The sequence below is a fragment of the Pongo pygmaeus genome, chromosome 11, assembly GCF_028885625.2.
Source record: "Pongo pygmaeus isolate AG05252 chromosome 11, NHGRI_mPonPyg2-v2.0_pri, whole genome shotgun sequence".
Taxonomy (NCBI): domain Eukaryota; kingdom Metazoa; phylum Chordata; class Mammalia; order Primates; family Hominidae; genus Pongo; species Pongo pygmaeus.
Window position 1 is genome coordinate 113,194,444 of NC_072384.2, and position 17,469 is coordinate 113,211,912.

The window sequence follows — 17,469 nt, forward strand, 5'->3', positions numbered from 1 at the left end:
TTAAAAACTTCGGTGCTTTTCTCAATGTATTATGGTTAATTGCTTTCTGAGTTTGCAGAATTCGATGCTTGGGAATGTAAAACAAAATGCTTATTGGTTTCAACAGCTGCTGATGTGTGTAGTTTCTTATATCAATTACTGAATATTGCTGTTGGCAGTTGTTAGCAGTTTGATATGTATCTGTACTTGTTAATAGCAAAGGCTTTGGGATCTAGCTGCCTGGGTTCAAATACCAATCCTGCTTTTTAATAGCTACACAACCTTGGGAAATTCAAAGTAATATTTCAATGCCTCAGTTTTCACATCTGTAAAGTGGGTTTAATAAAAGTGTCTACTTTACAGGGTTGTGAGGGTTAAATAAATTATCATATGTAAAATATTTAAAACAATACGTGCTACACAGATGATCATTATAATACAGCCATTTTATTCAACCCACTAGGCCAAAGCAGGTCCAACGAATGAAAGTGTTAGCATATTTTGATTCAATATGAAAATTATTTTGACAATTTATGCTATCCAACCGTGAAACTAGCTGTCTCACAATAGTAAACATTATACTACTAGAAGTCAAACCATCCAACCAAGCAGTGGTTATCTACACTGGAATGTAGTTGAGATTTTTAAAAAATTCTAATATATTCTGATTCCATGACTACTGCAGCACCACATTGTGATAGCACATGCCAATATGTACATCATGTCTTTATTTAACAACATCAAATCCCTTAAAATTTAAACTTTTTTTCCCTCCCAGAAGTAGGAAACTAAATGAAATGAAAGAGAATGAAAACTTTTATCTTTAACACTTTCTTTAGTATCTCCTCCAACTAGATAACAAACAATTATTCAGCTGAAGAAGACATTAGTAAAGGCTGGCTAGCACCATAACAGTTAGAACACACGCACAAACTTTCTTACTGCCAATATTATTCCTCGGCTGAGACCATTCCTAAGCTTCATGATCTAGATCAGGTGTCCACAACCCCCAGGCCATGGTACCAGTACTGGTCAGTGGCCTCTTAGGAAATGGGCCACACAGCAGGAGGTGAGTGGCAGGTAAGCAAGCATTATCATCTGGCTCTGCCTTCTGTCAGATCAGCAGTGGTATTAGATTCCCATAGGAGTGCAAACCCTATTGTGAACTGTGCACATGAGGGATATAGGTTGTGAACTCCTTATGAGAATCTAACTAACGCCTGATGATCTGAAGTGGAATAATTTCATCCTGAAATCATCCCCCAACCCTGGCCATGGAAAAATTGAACAAAACCAGTCCCTGGTGTCAAAAAGGTTGGGGACTGCTGGTCTGGATAACATATACTGGAGGGTCATAATATTGCCACTAAGACTTCCATGGGCACAGGTGGAGAGATGCTGGAGAAAAGGAAGTTTTAAAGCCATAAGAAGGCATAACAAAGTTCTAAATTCTCATTCATTTCACAAGAGCCTGTCTGCCCCATAAAGAAAAACTAAACAACATTTCACTAAGGCTAACCCCTGAAGTTTGATCTGGAAACAAGCACTATTTTTTCCAATTCTCCATGTTATCCAGCACCCCATCCCCCATGCCCATCACTCTCTTTCCCAGATAATAATGCATCTAACCATGGACACATAGGAACTCTCACAGAAACAACCTCTGTTTTTTTTCCCTGACAAAACCATTATATTAGATTGTATTCCTTGTTTCACCACCATTTTTATTCCTTCCAGCAGTGTTTTAGGTTGCATAAATCCAAGATTTAGAAAAAGAAATTGATACAGATATGAATTGAATCACTCAAACAGAAGGGTCACATTGAGAGTTGTCTAATGACATTAGTCATTAGTCCAATAACTGGAACTCAACAATGAAGTTTCTAAAAACAAAAGTATAGGTCTTCGCATGTTTTTCTCAAGTATTCTTTAAATGGAAACTGCGTGGAAATGTAAAACCTCAATCACCACAGACTTAGTCTCTCCCAAAAGCACTGAGACAAGATGTAGCCCTAAAACGACAGCTTTATTCGTTGTACTTTTTAAAAATTGTCATCATACTCTCCTCTTTTTTGTCATGTACTAATTAAAAGTGACTCCTTAAAAAACACTATTTGGAGTTTCTGTTTGGAACTTTTAAGCACTATTATTGCCCTGTTGGAAAACTGCCCTAAAACTTCCAGGTAAGGAAGCCAATCTACCCTACTGAAGAAGCAGAAGACAAGGAGACCTGATGTGACCCAGCTGACAGCCAACACCAACATGATAATGAGGCCACCTTGGACAGTCCAGCTGACCAGCTAGTAGAATGCAGCTGCCTGAATGAGCCAAGAAGGCAAAGCAGCAGACGAACCACCCTGCCAACCCACGGAACCATGATAAATAATAAATCTGTTTGTTTTCACAAAGCAATTGTGGGGATGATTTGTTACACAGCTGTAGATAACTGGTATATCTTACGTGAAAGTCCCATTTCCTCCAGGTGGTTCTGGTTTTCTGCTATATCTGGAATAGTAGCTTATGCTTCTCACCTCTCTAGTTCTGGAGAAAATGAGAATACAAGAGTCTGAACCTGGATTGATCCATAGTTGTTAACTTTTACGGGCCTACCCTATGCTACCAAGACACGTACTCTATATTTTGAGTTTTGAATCTTCAATGTGAATCATTCTTGGTCATTAGAAAAGGCCTATTTTGGTTGTTCAGGAATAAACTTCTGTCTTCTGATTTTTCTTTACCTATAATTTTATTCAAAATGTAGGATGATGAATTCCCATGGGCAACTAGCAAATTATCTGATGTGGGAAGCAGGTTCAGGATTTCTGAACGGTGAGTCCCAGTCTATTGTTTTCATCTAATGATAGCCTTGTGGTCTATTTTCATCTTTCTGGCCCTTGCCTCAGAAGAAGGAGCCATCCTGGCAAAATGCCTTTGCAGCTTTTTGGAAGTGATACAATCTGAACATGGCCATAAGAGTAAACAATGAATATTAGGGTCTCATCGTTAAATATTTTCCCCACTCTCTGATGGTCATGATATGTTCAAAAAGGAAGCGATGGGTCATTATGGCTGGTGGTAAGTGACAATTTTATGATTTATTTGTTCTGTCTACCTAGAAACTGCTTCAGAAAAAAACAGTCAAGGATTTTGTAAGCACAGAAGTGCTGTTTTGTTATAGTCAATTCAAAAAAGAAAGATAACGATGTGGTCTAGTGGTTTCCACATGTATTTCAGTGTCAGCAATTCTGAGTTGTAATCTCATCCAACTGTCTTTCTGGCTGACTCAGATTACTTAAGAAAAATTACCTAACTTCTCTCTGCCTCATTTTTCCTACCTATACAATGAAATAAACCACCCTTATAGCACAGAAAGAATGTTGTAAAAATTTGACTGATATTTATAAATACCCAGGAAATATATGCTATGGCGATCCAAAATACACACATACACACACACACACACACACACATACATGCATGCACATATCTTTTTTTTTTTACTCTAAAATATCTTTTACTTCATTTAAAATCTTAGAGAGAAAATAAGATGGGAACAGGGAGGTTTGTAATTTTTTTCCCCCATTTTAAAGGCATCTCACTCCTAGTTCAGCAGCATGGAGAAAGATTTGTTGTCAGCTCCTAGGTAGGGCAGTGATTCAAATTCCCAAGGTTTGTGGCAGCATCTGAGAGAGATTCTGAGAGATTTTCAAAGCTCCATTTTCTTTTAATTAGCTCCCTCTCTGCCTCAGGCAACAAGTTCAGGGAATCAATAGGCTAGACTGAGTAAAGACTTTGTAGGTATCAGGAGCTACAGTATGTTAGGACTTGTCAGACCCTGGATTCAGGTTTCAGAAGGTAAGCATCACAGGCCCAAGAACATTCAGAAAGGAGATTTCAAACAGAAGCAGCTCACCAGCTTCGGGAGACTGTCTGACCCTGATTCCCAGACAGAGATTACCATGGCTTTCAACAACATGTTGTCCCTGCACAAGTCACTGAAGCTCCAAGGCTTGCCCTAGATAGAGGCCTACAGATCTAGCCAGACTCTGGTTAAGACTTAATATCACACTTGAGAGAAGCTGCAAGTATGAATTCAGCTGAGGTGTTAAAATACTTTTGTAGTGGTTCTCAATGCTACATACTATCTGTTCCCCTTATTATTATTTCTTCTTCTTCTGATTATTATTATTATTATTAATTTCTCTTGTCATAGTAAGTCTTTCTCTGCACCCAGATGTTGTGAGTAATGTTGGCAATATTTTTAACTTTGTGGGGCTTAAATTTAATTTGTGCCATTATTATTACTTACTTCTTTATTTATTATAAGCACAAGCTGCATGCAAGGCTGACAACAGCCTTGCCAAGTGAGGCATAGTGGATTTGTTTTCCAGAGTTCACATCTCTAATGAACAGTTCCTGCTGATTTAGGTGCTACAATAATTGTTCTGGAGCAAACCATACAAAGTCAAGGGCAGAACATTTGGAATTCTTTGTGAGCATTCATTATTTATTCAGGGACTAGAATTCTGAAATTCCTATCTAAAAAATCTGATTATGTGACATGGAAAAAATAAAAAAGACAGAGCCTCGTAATAAATCAGTCAGTAGCTAAGATTAAGTGACAGTAAATACCATTAGGTCCTGTTCTATTTGAAGCTTCAAACAGTGTGACCCTGAGTGTTTGTCTAAAAGAATCACGAGGTATCTAAAAAGTTGGGAAACATGGATAAACCTATTTTTTAAATTGTTTGGTAATTATATTTTCAAAATTATCTGTTTAAAATATTGTTGGTTATGATCTGTTGATATATCAAGCAATGGGTTTAATTTTTACTCTGGAAAATTACAATGAATATAGAACTGAGTATTGAAAAAGTCTAGAAACCTAAGGAAAGTACTGTACTTACTGTATTTTTTAAAACAAATACGTAAGTATTTAGATATATGCTTTAAATTTTAAAACATTTCTGTAAATTACCTTGGGAAGGATGGCCATTTTCATGATATTGATTCTTCCTACCCATGAGCATGGAATGTTCTTCCATTTGTTTGTATCCTCTTTTATTTCCTTGAGCAGTGGTTTGTAGTTCTCCTTGAAGAGGTCTTTCACATCCCTTGTAAGTTGGATTCCTAGGTATTTTATTCTCTTTGAAGCAATTGTGAATGGGAGTTCACTGATGATTTGGCTCTCTGTTTGTCTGTTATTGGTGTATAAGAATGCTTGTGATTTTTGCACATTGATTTTGTATCCTGAGACTTTGCTGAAGTTGCTTATCAGCTTAAGGAGATTTTGGGCTGAGACAATGGGGTTTTCTAGATATACTATCATGTCATCTGCAAACAGGGACAATTTGACTTCCTCTTTTCCTAATTGAATACCCTTTATTTCCTTCTCCTGCCTAATTGCCCTGGCCAGAACTTCCAACACTATGTTGAATAGAAGTGGTGAGAGAGGGCATCCCTGTCTTGTGCCAGTTTTCAAAGGGAATGCTTCCAGTTTTTGCCCATTCAGTATGATATTTACAGATTCAATGCCATCCCCATCAAGCTACCAATGACTTTCTTCACAGAATTGGAAAAAACTACTTTAAAGTTCATATGGAACCAAAAAAGAGCCCGCATCACCAAGTCAATCCTAAGCCAAAAGAACAAAGCTGGAGGCATCACACTACCTGACTTCAAACTATACTACAAGGCTACAGTAACCAAAACAGCATGGTACTGGTACCAAAACAGAGATATAGATCAATGGAACAGAACAGAGCCGTCAGAAATAATGCCACATAGCTACAAGTATTTGATCTTTGACAAACCTGACAAAAACAAGAAATGGGGAAAGGATTCCCTATTTAATAAATGGTGCTGGGAAAACTGGCTAGCCATATGTAGAAAGCTGAAACTGGATCCCTTCCTTACACCTTATACAAAAATCAATTCAAGATGGATTAAAGACTTAAATGTTAGACCTAACACCATAAAAACCCTAGAAGAAAACCTAGGCATTACCATTCAGGACATAGGCATGGGCAAGGACTTCATGTCTAAAACACCAAAAGCAATGGCAACAAAAGCCAAAATTGACAAATGGGATCTAATTAAACTCAAGAGCTTCTGCACAGCAAAAGAAACTACCATCAGAGTGAACAGGCAACCTACAAAATGGGAGAAAATTTTCGCAACCTACTCATCTGACAAAGGGCTAATATCCAGAATCTACAATGAACTCCAACAAATTTACAAGAAAAAAACAAACAACCCCATCAAAAAGTGGGCAAAGGACATGAACAGACACTTCTCAAAAGAAGACATTTATGCAGCCAAAAAACACATGAAAAAATGCTCACCATCACTGGCCATCAGAGAAATGCAAATCAAAACCACAATGAGATACCATCTCACACCAGTTAGAATGGCAGTCATTAAAAAGTCAGGAAACAACAGGTGCTGGAGAGGATGTGGAGAAATAGGAACACTTTTACACTGTTGGTGGGACTGTAAACTAATTCAACCCTTGTGGAAGTCAGTGTGGCGATTCCTCAGGGATCTAGAACTAGAAATTCCATTCGACCCAGCCATCCCATTACTGGGTATATACCCAAAGGACTATAAATCATGCTGCTATAAAGACACATGCACACGTATGTTTATTGCGGCATTATTCACAATAGCAAAGACTTGGAACCAACCCAAATGTCCAACAATGATAGACTGGATTAAGAAAATGTGGCACATATACACCATGGAATACTATGCAGCCATAAAAAATGATGAGTTCACGTCCTTTGTAGGGACATGGATGAAATTGGAAATCATCATTCTCAGTAAACTATCGCAAGAACAAAAAACCAAACACCGCATATTCTCACTCATAGGTGGGAATTGAACAATGAGAACACATGGACACAGGAAGGGGAACATCACACTCTGGGGACTGTTGTGGGGTGGGGGGAGGGGGGAGGGATAGCATTGGGAGATATACCTAATGCTAGATGACGAGTTGGTGGGTGCAGCGCACCAGCATGGCACATGTATACATATGTAACTTACCTGCACATTGCGCACATGTACCATAAAACCTAAAGTTTAATAATAATAAATAATAATAAAAGAAGAAAAAACAAAAAAAAAAAAAAAAAAAAAATTTTAAAACATTTCATCTGAAAATGTGTCAGGAGGTTGCAAGAAAACATATTTCATATATTGTTTGAAAATATAACCAACATACTGTTTGACAATGATTCCAGACTTTTTTGGACAACCTGTAGAATAGTGAACGATCCAATGTTGCTCATGCCCAAAAAACAAAAGAAAGTGCTTCATGTATACATATGTAACTTACCTGCACATTGGGCACATGTACCATAAAACCTAAAGTATAATAATAATAATAATAAAATTTTTAAAAAAAGTGCTTAACTAGATTCAATCAATTATTTTAACAAAGCTGCAGAAGAGGGCTGTGTGTGTGAAAAGAAAGGAAGGTGTGATTTTAGGAAGGTAACATAGTAATCAATAAAGTAAAAAAATGACTGTATGGAGCCTGAGAGATGAATTTAGGGATGGGAATTCTGTTCACTCTATGGGCATACTGGGTCAAGTGCATTATCAGGCTCCCCCATGGCTGAGACAAAAACATCACCTGTGTCAAGGTGAACCATCTCCCCTTGCCTTAAGTCCTTGCTCTTTGAGGAACCTTCATGATTGCAAATTCCTGCTTTCCAGGTATCTCAAGCCAGGGAAAGGGCATACTTTGGTTATAATTTTAGGCCATAAATCCACAGAAAGGATTTATGTCTCTCAGCCCTTCAATTTTCCTTTCTAATGTGTGTGAGACCAAAGTAAGCATAGTCCATATTGAGGATCTTAAAGCAGAGCCACCATTAATTGTGATACAGATATCAAAATGTTAAACATGCATATCCTCCTGTACCCTTTTCCTTTCTTTGAACCCTATACATTGGGCATTTTATAAACATTGGAGATCAAAAAGAGTAAGTAGGCAGTACCCAGGCTTCATCTCTGAGGCAAGAAAAGTTAGCTATACTGGGGCAAATGCTTCTCTGACCATTCCACCCATGACCAATAACCTGATGGCTATTGCTGAGCTCTTACAGCTTTTTTATAGAATGTTAGCATAGAAAACCATGTCAGGTCTGTCCCTGGGGTCTCTGTAGTCGTGGAGAGAGGCCAGTGAGTATGGCTTCACTTAACTGATTGACAAAGATCTGTACTCTCCACTTTCTGATAACAAAAATGAAGGAATGGTCAGCCACGATTAGAAATCCACTTATCCTTTACTTTTGAACTATTTTCACTTTTCTTTAATGTTATGTTTATGTCATTTCTCAACCTTTCTTTGTTTTTCCTCAATACACAACAAAGCATTCAAAGCAATGAAGTATACCTATCCAGAAGATAAGCACTTGCTAAGGCCCTATTGTCCTGTAATATATGGATAGCAAATCAAGCAGACCTCTCCATGTTAGTGATAAATTAATCCAGATTCATTCTAACTTACATTAGATATCATTCTATTGTGCCTTTGATTGTGGCACCAATCTGTAGTCCCCTCTGTAGTGCTACCGAAGTAGAGTTTTCATATCTATAAAACTGAGAATTAAATTATACAACCTGATGAATTCATCTATAGGAAAACTCCTATATATTTTCTGATGTTTGAATTTCTGGTTTTTGCTTTTCCAAATTTTATTTTCACAATGTCATATATCTATGAGCACTGTTAGAATATGCTTTGGACCAACCCCTGAAAAGAATAAAAGCATTACTCATCCTACATGTTTTTTCCAAAGAAATGAAAATGTACTTAAAATTTTTAAGTAAATAGTGTACTATAAAGGAGACTTTGCTTTAATATATGGGGGTTAGTAGATTTTTTCTATTCACATTTCTATCTTATTCCATTTTCCTTTAAAGGGTGGGTTCACTTGACAGCCCTGAAAAGTGAGGCACTAATAGGAGTGTCAGGAGCCAAGAATTGAACAAGCTTTCCTACATCACCCCTGTGTCTCACCCAGAGCTGTATCAAATGTCTAATTTTAGTCTTTGGCTCAATGCCAAACACCTGGAAATGGCATCCAGCCAGAGATGAACACAAAGCTAAACAGCGGGTGAGCAAGTACCTATGTCTCCTCTTATTTTCCCGTTTTCAACTATTAGGTAAATAAGGTTGTTATTAGGTAAATAAGGTAGTTATTAAATGATGACTTATGCAAAGCCTGCAATTTTAATGTTCACATTTCATCTTACCAACATTGATCAGGCTTCTCAGCAAGCAACATTTTTATAATATCTGTATGAAAACCAGTTTGTCAAAGGCCTTCTCTGCATCTATTGAGATAATCATGTGGTTTTTGTCTTTGGTTCTGTTTATATGCTGGATTACATTTATTGATTTGCACATATTGAACCAGCCTTGCATCCCAGGGATGAAGCCCACTTGATCATGGTGGATAAGCTTTTTGATGTGCTGCTGGATTCGGTTTGCCAGTATTTTATTGAGGATTTTTGCATCAATGTTCATCAAGGATATTGGTCTAAAATTCTCTTTTTTGGTTGTGTCTCTTCCAGGCTCTGGTATCAGGATGATGCTGGCCTCATAAAATGAGTTAGGGAGGATTCCCTCTTTTTCTATTGATTGAAATAGTTTCAGAAGGAATGGTACCAGTTCCTCCTTGTACCTCTGGTAGAATTCGTCTGTGAATCCATCTGGTCCTGGACTCTTTTTGGTTGGTAAGCTATTGATTATTGCCAAAATTTCAGAGCCTGCTATTGGTCTATTCAGAGATTCAACTTCTTTCTGGTTTAGTCTTGGGAGGGTGTATGTGTCGAGGAATTTATCCATTTCTTCTAGATTTTCTAGTTTATTTGCGTAGAGGTGTTTGTAGTATTCTCTGATGGTAGTTTGTATTTCTGTGGGATCGGTGGTGATATCCCCTTTATCATTTTTTATTGCATCTATTTGATTCTTCTCTCTTTTCTTCTTTATTAGTCTTGCTAGCAGTCTGACACAGGAAGGGGAACATCACACTCTGGGGACTGTTGTGGGGTGGGGGGAAGGGGGAGGGATAGCTTTAGGAGATATACCTAATGCTAAATGACGAGTTAATGGGTGCAGCACAGCAGCATGGCACATGTATACATATGTAACTAACCTGCACATTGTGCACATGTACCCTAAAACTTGAAGTATAATAATAATAAAATTAAAAAAAAGAACATCACCCCAGCTACAAACTGGAGGTACTAACTACCTCCTCCTACTTCTGCCCTTCTTAGTAGCAAACAAATGACTCTCTAGGCAGCTTCTTCTAGATTTTTAAAACATAATTGTATTTGGATGTTAATCAAATTAATTAAAACCAGGAAGTTGGAAAAAAAAAAAAAAGAAAACCAGTTTGACTTCCTACTCAGTGCCATCTTTGAGGAGGGATTTCAGCCTGTTGTCTTCTTAGACTAGAATGTACATAAGAAACATGTCAGACGTTGAGTTTGTTGAAATGCAAAATTTGTGACTGGTAAGTTTTCAGTCGCTGATATTTCTGCGTGGGCACATCCCTCCACACTTGTTCATGTCATAGCACTCAAGACTCCTGACTCCATTTCTGCACCCACAGAAACCACATTTCCTCTCACTCCTTCTCACTTCACCAATCCACAAACCCTTTAACTACCCCTGAAATATGGAGATATTTCCCGACATCTCCACAAATATAACAGAAAGCTTTTGTGGTCTCATGTAACCAAACTTATAACCATATGCACGCCTTCTGTGACCAAGAAAATCACTCATCTTTCTAGTGTGTCCAATTCATGATTCTTTGCAATAGACCATGGTACATGGAATTTGAAGGCCAAATTCTGTTGCTATGGATTTCAAGGGAAGCAGGTACATATACAAAAGCAATTAAAGCAATGCTATATTTTGTCTAATGCTTTATCTTTTCAGGTATATACAGTTTGTTTACTGTTTTATAAAGACTCTAAATTTTGCTTGCTCTTTGAAATAAACTTGTGGCTATTTGGTACAACTCTCTGGTCTCAGAAAGTTGTACATGAACATGATTTAAAATGAAATTGAGTGATGTAATTATGAGTTCATGAGCCATATGCATTCCTAAAGAATCCTACATAAATCCATAAAGTAGTAAAAGGTAGTTTTGATTATTAGTAACAAACTTGCCATTTAAAAATACTGTTGTATATTGTATTAATACCTTTTGTGCACTTTTTCAGGTTTTCTTAGTTGCATCTGTCCTGTTCCAGATACCAACTTGACCACCTGATCTGTGAGGGCTTAGGTGCAGCATGACAGCACTTCACCCCAAGAGTCTACCTCTCATTTCCCACATGGGGCTATTCTGTTGACACCTCAGCTTGGGACCAGGAATGAAATACACTCTCCATTTACACATGTACCACCCAGAGTGTGGGAAAGTTAACACCCTCTATCAGTTTGTTAAGGCTGCCGTAATAAAAGACCACAGGCTGGGTGGCTTCACTAACAGAAATGTATTTTCTCACAGTTTTGGAGGCGAGAAGTCCAAGATTAAGGTGTCAGCAGGTTTGGTTTCTTCTGAGGCTTCTCTCCTTAGTTTGCAGATGGCCACCTGGTCTTTCCCTCTTGCATACAAACCCCATGGTGTCCCTCTGTGTGTCCACATTTCTTCTTCTTATGTAGGGACACCAGGCATATTAGATTAGGGCTTACCCTAAGGGCCTCATGTTAACTTAGTTACCACTTTAAAGACCTTATATCCAACATAGTTACCCTATAGAGTTACATTCTGAGGTATTGAAAGTTAAGACTTCGACATATAAATCAAGGACGGGGACAGAAACAATTCAACCCATAACACACTGCATGGGTGATCAATGGGGGAAGGAAATAGAGTTAATAAATTATCTTCTTATTCCCCTAGATGGATGATCCTGATTGACCTTTCATGTGACAGTTCTCAATCTCTTAGTGATTGGCAAGGTGGCACTTATAACCATGGTCTACTGGCAACTCATTGGCTCTCTCTCCTTCTTGGCCTGGTTTCCCTATCCCTCATTCTTACCTTTTTCCAGGATCACAAAAGCTGATAACAAGCTTGCACTCAGGTTCTGCTTCCTGGAGAGCCCAGGCTGTTATCTCACTTCATATTTACAACAACTATGCAAGATATGTCTTCTTCTTGTTGTCTCATAAATAAAGAAACAGGAGAGTCTAACAAGATAACTGACTTGTACAGAGTCACACAGCTAGTAAGTTACAAAGGCAGAACTCTGATTTAAGTCTTCTGCCTCTCATCTTGCATTATTTCCCAGGTACCACAATATCTCCTAGCAATTTTTATTTTTTTAATTTTAATTTTTTTGAAACAGTGTCTTTCTCTGTCACCCAGGTTGGAGTACAGTGATGCAATCATGGCTCACTTCAGCCTCTACCTCCTGGGATCAAGCAATCCTCCCACCTCAGCCTCTGGAGTCACCGGGACTACAGGCACGTGTAACCATGCCCAGCTAACTTTTAAATTTTTTGTAGGGACAAGGGCTCACTATGTTGCCCAGGCTAATCTCAAACTCTTGAGCTCAAGTGATCCTCCTGCCTTGGCCTTCCAAAGTGCTAGGTTTACAAGCAAGAACCACTGCGCCTGACTTGTCCTAGCAATTTTTATGCATCATTATATGTAATTTAGGCCATTTTCCCTACCAAATTTTTAAACTGTTTAAATGGATTAGAGATAAGACATTCCAAGTGCATAATTCATTTCCCTATTACTTAAATGCTCTCCTTTCCCTTCTTCCCTAAACCTATGAGTTTGGTAATCCTTTTACATGGCTTACTTATATCTGAAATTACTTTTATTCAATAGAAAGTATATAAATTAAAATCTCTTTATTGGTATTATCACGATCTATACCTTTCCAAGGAAACCACATCTCACAGTCAAATTAGGGAGGCTCTTATATCTTAATCAAAGCTTAACAGTTTAATCGTTCATTAAACATGAGAGTAATTTAGTGTCCTACTATGCAATCATTATTGTTTCCTGAAAATCTGGTATGATGAGGTACAATAAATGCAAACTGAAATATTGCCTTGGAAAGTTATTTATTATTTCTTCTAGCTAAAAACATTCATAACTGAAATTTATTGGCTCATACTCCCTTCATTATAAATATTTTATGTTCTGCCTCAGGGATCCATGTCTTAGCATTTAAATGTCTCAATCTTGTGTCAGTAACAGGAAGAACAAGTTCACTGGGTGGAATTTTTGCCCTTTACTTCAGAATGTTACAATAATAATAGGCTATAAATATGTTATAATTATGCCTTTGATCACTGCCGTGGTTTTCTAGCCTGAATGAATTAAATTCAAAACTAAAGCTGAGCTGACAGGCAAAAATGACAGCCGTTATCTTACACTAAAATTTTTCTGAAAACCATATTAATATAGTAAAAATATTTAGAGTGGCCAGGATAGTACATCATTTTTCCTATTACTGTACTTTTACTTTAATGTGAAATAGTACCTATACCTATTACCACCTTTACATCTCAATAATGGTTTACATTCATTTAAAGCTTTACTTTTTTAGTTCTTTCATGTTCTAGTCATGATAACAACCTTTGAGGTACTAAGGACTGTTGCTATAATAGTCATCAGTCAAATGAAAAATGTGAGGTTCAGGTAGTTAAAGATGTCTACTTTTTTTAATGTTAATATTTTTAGTTATGAGATACAGTAACATTGTGCAACGGTTTGAATTAGGCTTCTGTTTTCTGCCGACCTCACCTGGTGGGGTCAGCTTGGGGTAGGAGGTGCAGTGGAGAAGGAAATAGCAGAGAGGAGAGGACATGAGCAGGTGACAAAACAGCAGACGACAGGTAATGCTATCTGGAGAGATGAGGGTATAAGACACAGGGAATATCCCTCATCGGCTATATTCTCCCAGATTCATCTCTCTGTATAAAGCCTACTGAACAGATTACTGAGAGATTCCTAAAATTGTGTAGCTTTCCTAGAAACCCCAGACAGCTGTGGGACAAAGACTTGTCCTTACTGAGATAAGGCGTACTAGATTGCATTAGTTAATGGAAATTTTAAAGTTCCATCTGGAGGACCTTTTAAGAGCTCTTTATCTCAGTCCGTTCTCTTTAAAATTCCAGATATAAACTTTTGAGACCCACCCTTTGTAAGAAAAAAATGCAAAAGAAAGACAAATTGGATTTCATTTCAAGAAAATTGAAAATAAAACTCTTCATACTGGTGTCTTAGTTCATTTGTGTTACTATAACAAAATACTTGAGGCTGCCTAATTTATAAACAATAGAAATTTATTTTTCACAGTTCTGGAGCCCGGGAAGATTCAGGCGCTGCAAGTATGCTGTCTGGTGAGAGCCTGTTCCTCATAGATGGTACTGTCTAGGTGTTCTCATATGGTGGAAGAGACAGAAAGAGAAAAAGAGATGAACACTGTGTTCTCACATAGCAGAAGAGTGAAACAGAATGAACCTACTCCCTCAAGTTCTTTTATAAGGGCCCCAATCTCATCCATGAGGGCTCTACCCTTATGACTTCATACCTAAATACCCCACCTCTTATCATATTGGCGATTAAGTTTCAATGCATGAATTTTGGGGAAAACATTCAGACCATAACACCAGGTATTAAATTATCCATAGAAGAAATACATGAAGGAAGGACTAACTCCTCTTAGTGTATACAAACATGTTGACAGAGATGCTTTCCTTAAGAAATATCATGTAATTCGAAGATAAGATGATTTTTTTCTTTTTTTCTTTTTTTTTTTTTTTTTTTTTGAGACAGAGTCTCACTCTGTCACCCAGGCCAAAGTGCAGTGGCACAATCTCGGTTCACTGCCACCTCTGCCTCCTGGGTTCAAGTGATTCTCCTGCCTCAGCCTCCTGAGTAGCTGGGACTATAGGCGCATGCCCCCAAGCCCGGCTAATTTTTTGTATTTTTAGTAGAGACAGGGTTTCACTGTGTTAGATAGGGTGGTCTCCATCTCCTGACATCGTGATCTGCCCGCCTTGGCCTCCCAAAGTGCTGGGATTATAGGCGTGAGCCACTGTGCCAGGCTGAAAAGATGAATTTTGATAGCTTGAATCCAGGTCTTCTTAGGGACTGAATCCTCCTGCACAATCCTGTTAGCCTATATCCCCTCAAGTGTATTCCTTCAAACACTTGCTCTCCAGGATGTAAATAAGTTTATGTGAAAGGAGTATTCTGTGATCAGATCCTTAAATGCTGACACCAGCCCGAAAATCATCTGTTGATAAAGCAAAGCTAACTTTATTGTTTATTGTGCTGAGGGAGATTGCTATTTTAACAGTCTTAGTCGCACCTGAATTTGAGAGAAAAAAGTGAAGGTATTAATAAGATGTGGGGGGTGGTCAGCAGATCCTTCAAAGTGGGAGCTAGACTAGGACTGCAGAAGATTCACAATATTATTGTTTAGGATTGGTGAACATGGCATGGATATGGTTTCAAAGAGAATTTTTGAAGAGGAAACACTCTTTTCATGCTATATTGTCCTGAGAAAAGGTATTTTCTCTGATGAAGTTATTGGGGCTCAGAAACTGGTACCCCAGCAGCTTTGACATACTGAACTAAAGAAGCAACCTCAAGGTCTCTTTGACCTTCCCCTACCCCTTCCTGTCTCTCAATCCTCGGTCTCTGTCAAAGCAATTGATGAAGCTGGTCTCTGAAGTTCCTTTATCTGCCTGAAGTCCAGACCCACCAAAGAAGAAAACAATTACCTCTGTTCCCTTCCTTGAATTTGCATTAACTTAATTCATATGGCAGGAACAAAGACTAAAAGACCTGGACAGACTTTTGTCCAAACCATTGTCTTCCTTTTTGGTCCATTCAGTATTTCAAAGAGAATCATTTATCAGTCACTGTCTGTTTTGTGGGATCAAAAGACTTTGTCCTAGGCCATTGTATCTTCTTCAAATCCATTTATTTTCACCTAAAAATCATTTATTATGTCTCAAATTGCCACACTCCCCCCATCTCCCTTTGCCCTATGAAGAAGTGTATATAAGCATCTGTACCCCATTGGGTCATTGGGTAATCATTCTCCTGTGATTTCCTTATGTTATGCACAGTAAAATAAATTTTATATGCTTTTCTGCTATTCACCTGCATTTCTAAGTTGATTTTCTGCAAAATTTCAGAGGAAAAGAAATTTTTTTCTATGGCCCCTACAGCGGTAAATGGAATGTTTAAATAGATTTTCTGTGAGGTCCTGAAATTAACAATAAAGATATTTACAACTTTAGTTTCCTAAGTTTCTTGAATAGTAAAATCATGTAAAACAAGATAATAAAATAGTAAACTCTTGTTAGTGCAGAGTATAGACAATAAACTTATAGTCTCTTGAACAGACACTTTGTAGCAAAACAAAATGTGCCTTTTCTTTAGGCCTCAGCCATCCTCATGACAGTACCTCCCTAACACCTACCATCTTTCTGGATTCTTCCATAAACTCTTACCTGAAACCTTTCCACTTTGTAGTCCAAACTTGAATCCCCATAATCATTTCTATTTCCAGGCCTTTTCTGTTGAAAATCAAACTGATATTTTCCTGTTCCTAGGATTCCAATCAGAATGACAGGATTCCAGCCCTAAGGAGGCAGAAACAATAAAGAATCCTTCCTTCTTAGAGCTGGAAGGGAGTGGAGGTTGACTTCAGTCTCTGAATTTGTATGTTAATATCTATGTCCTCTCTATAGGTTCAAAAGATCTATCTGATGAAAGAAACAGTGAGGAAACAATTAATATTAGATGGTGGCACAGAATTAAGTTTCGGGATGTTTGTAGCACCAAATAGAGGAAGGTTTTTTTTTTTTTTTGAGTATTTTAAGTCTTTTATGAGTGCAAGTAGAAGGAAAGGAAGGGAATGTTCTCTGTTGGGGGCCAATGATATATTGACTAATGACAAGGAAAAAGCAAACCTCTCTTTGGACTGAAAAAAAGACAAGACATGTTGATAAGAGGAAACTGTAGCTTTAGCTGGGGAAGCATAGTTAAACTTCTGGTCCTGAATTATTTCTAAAGGTCTCTAAAGAATCTTCAAATTAAATCATTAAACCAAACATTGCCAGTGACATTTGAGGGACGATCAAAAACAGTAAAGAGGAATAAAACTGGAGACAGGCAAATACCAGCCAATCTTTGAAAAATGGGACAAAGAAAGATTTGGCAAATTAAGACAAGTAAAAGTTACATTGATTTCAGCTAAGATTTTAGAATCTTTTATATAAAGGAATAGGTGTAGAGAACCTAAAGAAGCAATGATCACTAGGAGCCAACAAAGACTTCCATAAAAAATATTAGACTCACCTCATTTCCTTCTGTATTAGTCAAGGTCCAGGCAGGGAACAGATGCACACATAACAAATTAACGTACTAGAGGAGAGTTTAGAAAAGAGAATCCTCATAAAAACATGGGTCA